Raw genomic sequence first — 4,324 nt, forward strand, 5'->3', positions numbered from 1 at the left:
AAAAGAAAAGAAAAGAAAAAAGAAAAGAGAAGAGAAGGGAAGGGAAAAGAAAAGAAGAAAGGAAAGAAAAGAAAAGTTGAACCCCATTCCATTACCTTGGCTCCTCTTATGTCAGAGAGGTTGGAATTCAAGATAAATCAGGGCCTTTTCTCCACAGTTAGTTCTGGAACCAAGGATCCAGGAAGTTAGAGGCAGTAGATGTGACAGAATGTTCATTTGAAAATTAAATATATTACAATTTATTTTATGGCTGAAGAGTTTAGGTCACTGAGTGTTGAAGGCCTATCTCCCCTTCTGGGTTACATTCGGAAGAAAAAGCAACAGAAACATAAGGCCCATCTCCATGGCAGAGCCCATGAGATCCTTCTGCACTGGCCTCTGCAGCTCATCCCTGACTCCATCCCCCATAAACATCAAACTTCATAGCTCCTGGTACCCTTTCTACCTCCATGGCTCTTCACATGCCCCCCCGCCATCCTTTCCCTCCATCCTCCCCAAACTTTTGACTCAAGGACCAGTCAGGGCTCTTGGCTGCAACAAAATCTGCCTCCGGGTGACTTAAGCAGTAAAACAGCCTATCAGAGGGTGTCAGGGAGCTCCCAGCATCACTGAGAAACATGAGCAGGTGGTTGGGAATGAAGGAAAGTACAGTCAGAACCATGGCCAAGATTGCAGTGCAAAACAGTGCAGGGGTGACCCCTCTGCTGCCAACACCAGGCACCAGAAGCAATCGGGGTATGCGCTGCCAAGGCCACCACCAGCACCCTCCACCCCCCGCAGGCTGACTGTGCCCCCACACTGTCACCATCACCAATCCAAGAAATGTGACTCATCAGCCATAGTGCCAAGTTTCAGACAGATCTGTCCAATTGGGCAAGTCTGGGGGACTTAAATCGGGCTTTTCAACTTCCATGGTGAGACATGCAGCCTGAATTCTAGCCAGATCCACTCAGGTAAAGGGCTCAGACACCGGGCAGCCCGAAGACAAGAGACACTGCAACTCTTCCTGAACATCATGGCGGCACCAAAGCTTCCCTGATGCCCTTTTCTCCCCATGTGTGTCACACACACACATTCACACACAGTCCCTGATCTGTGCTCCCAGCACCCCTTAAACTTAATCATTTGGTTTTGTCTTTTTGACTAGTTTTCGGTGACTGCCTTAGGACAAACTCCCCAGAAGTAGACCTGAGGAAGAGGAATCAGGTACCTTCGATTTACGAAGGCAGTTCTCCTGGGAAGATCAGTGGGGGGAGGGGGGAGGAGCAGAACAGGAAGAGGAGGAAGCTGAGCAAGGAGGAGATCTCAGGCAAAGGTGAAGCAGAGGGGGGTTGCAGGCTGACCCCTCAGGGGAACTCAGGAGGGTAATCTTACACCTCAGAATTGTCCCAACCCAAGACAAAGGGCTGGGCTCCCACACTCCATGCCCAGGGAAGCAACAGGGATGAGCACAGACCCAGACAGGGGACAAGCAAGTACAGGTCAGGGATTCCAATCTGGATTTAATTCCCTTTATTATCTTGCAAGTCCTGGCCACACTGTCTCTGTCCAAGGAAAGAGTTTCCAAGGTCAAAGGACCCCTGTCATTAGAAAGGATCCAGTGTGGAGTGAACATTTGTCTCTAGAAGGTGAACAAACATATGCAGTTCTCAGACACAACTAGCCTACAACGACCCATCCTCTTAGGTGGAGGACAGAAGCCGGAGCTAATGCAGATGGCTTCCAGAAGTCACATAAAACACCTAAAGGATACGGGCGATTTGCTACAGCAACTCACTTCTCTTTACCTACTAGTGAGTGGAAGGCAGGACTGGACAGGCTCATAAGCCCCTGACAGATGTGCTTTCACGGAAGAGGCCCCAGAGGAATTCATCCAGACTGACTCTGGAAAGAGGGCTATTTTTAATCCTATGCCTTTGAACTGGCAACCTCAGAGAAAAAGCAGAGCCCCAGGGCAATCTCTCTCTCCCATTTTAGGATGAAGAAGCAGGGTGGGGTGATCTAGCAAAGGCACAATTCAGGATGCTAGAGAGATCTGGGTCCTTCCAGTCTGAGGCATAGATGTGGCAGACCACCAAGAGAGGGAACCACAAAGTAAGGCCCTCCTTAGGGTCACCATGGCCCAAGTCATGTCATCAGCAAGTCAATGCTTTTAACACTGCCGTTGGCTTCTGGAGTTCAGGGCCACTGTGATGGTTATTTTTATATGTTAACTGATGTTAACATATAACAGTGCCAGGTATGTGGTTGAACATTATTCTGGATCTTTCTGTGAGGGTGTTTTTGATGAGATTAACATTTAAATCAGTGGACTTTGAATAAAGCAGATTGCTTTTCATAATGAGGGTAGGCCTTGTCCAGTCAGTTGAAGGCCTGGATAGAACAAAAGACTGACTTCCCCTGAGCAAGAGGGGATTCTGCAGCAGTCTTTGGACTGAACTGCAACTTCAGGTTCCTTCCAGGTCCCCCAGCCTAATGGCAAACCTTGCAGATTTATATTTAGAGAGAGAGGCTACATGAATGTACCTAGAAGGATGGACCCAGGAGGTTGCACAGAGTCTCCACGCATCTGGATATAGAGAACTCAGAAAGCAGACAAATTTTTTCTTGGGTCTTTGAGAGAAGGTGGACCTGCTGGGGCTTTGAAGCCAGAACAAGACTATCAGCAGGGGCAGTGTGAACCTCACGGCTGGGAACAAGATGGGAACTTCCACCAGGGTCCAGCAGGAAAGCAGGAGAGACCCCAACATCAGATAGGGCTACCTCCGGTGGATGTGGACTGGGAAAGAACATCTCCCATCAGCCCCATCCCACACCAGGAGTAGTCACCAACCCCCTGATGCTGTAAATCCACCCAACGAAGAAGACAGGATTGTGAATTGACTAATTTTAACCTAAAATAACCAAGTTTAACTCAGCAGAATGGGAACTTGACAAACTAGTTTTCATTACAGAAAATTAAAGTTCCATTGCTTGCCCAGCTTCCTGAAGTTATGGAGACTGTAAATGGCATCATCCCCACCAAGACAGCATGTCCACACTACCCTGTGCGCCACAGAGTGGACACTTAACCTCTGACACATAGAGTCCCCGTACAGAGACCCCAGCCCAGACCAACTGTCTCAGCATCTCTAGAGCAGGAACATTGCTTGTCTGCTTGTTTGTTTGTTTGTTTGTTTGTTTTTAAGATCCCTGGAATATTGTCATGCACGTACCACTAGAGACTATCTTAGACCTTCCCGTTCATGCCTGGCATGTAATCCTGCATATTAGACCACTCACTGGATGGACAGACATAAGCAGACAATTGAGGCCCTTTTCCCTCCTTGCTGGTGTGTTTTCTGTCCTTCTGTTGTGGCCCAAATTTCACACACAGCTGTATCAGTCTCAGCCAGAAGTCCAAACTACAGTTAAGTTTCACTTCTTTCTAATTCTCCAGAAATCACACTAGTGATTCATCCCATGCTCAGATGAACCAGTGAGCAAATGACAACCGCCATTTTGCCTGGCCATCCTCTTGTCCGGCCAAAACTGCGAAGCAACTGCATGGAGAAGGTGGACAGAGCTGCCCGGTGGGGGGGGGGGGGCATCTTCACGCTCCCCCAACAGCTGGGTCTTGAGGGACCTGCGTGGGAACCCTCAGCCACAGGCTCAGCTGAAGAACCTCTAGAGATGCTCAGAGTGTACTGGCTCCCGGTGTGTACTTCTGATGATCCTCACAAATCTCCCGTTGTTACTCTGTCTTTGTAGACCCTTAAAGTGGTCAAATGGCCACATCCAGGACAGAAATGTACCAAGAATGGGTTCATTACGAAACACAAAATTCACTGGAAAATCCATCAAAATGGGCAGGTCAGAGTATGGAGGATGAAGCAGCCTGCCATCCCAGGTTCCAGTAACCCCTGCCACACTGCCTGTCTCCTCAGGTACGGAGGGCAAGGTAAGGGTCACCTGCACCCAAAACACGACAGCCAAGTTTAAAAGCAGGAAGTTAAGTAATGGGATAATGGCGTCGGCCTTCAAAATGAAGAGGCCCATTAACAGACTCTGCAAGAGGAACTGCAAAGGTGACAGAGGCGGATGGAACAGGAGAGCAGGCAGAGATATGATCTCTGAGTATGTGAGAGGACTCAAGGTTGGCAAGGAAAGCTGGGACAATGTTGGAGTAACGTTGCCCCCCAGGTGCACCTTTGGCCCCCTCTACCTTGGGAGGCCTACCTGGGTAGATTTCACCAAGAATTTCAGACCCTCTGGCTTTAGGCCGGTTCAGCCACAGGGCACACTACAAAGTGTAGAAGGAGGAAGGAGGGTGAGGTCAGGGTAT

Source organism: Callorhinus ursinus, unplaced genomic scaffold (genome assembly GCF_003265705.2).
Source record: "Callorhinus ursinus isolate GAN/ISIS: 27379988/994484 unplaced genomic scaffold, GSC_fseal_2.0 scaffold31, whole genome shotgun sequence".
Taxonomy (NCBI): domain Eukaryota; kingdom Metazoa; phylum Chordata; class Mammalia; order Carnivora; family Otariidae; genus Callorhinus; species Callorhinus ursinus.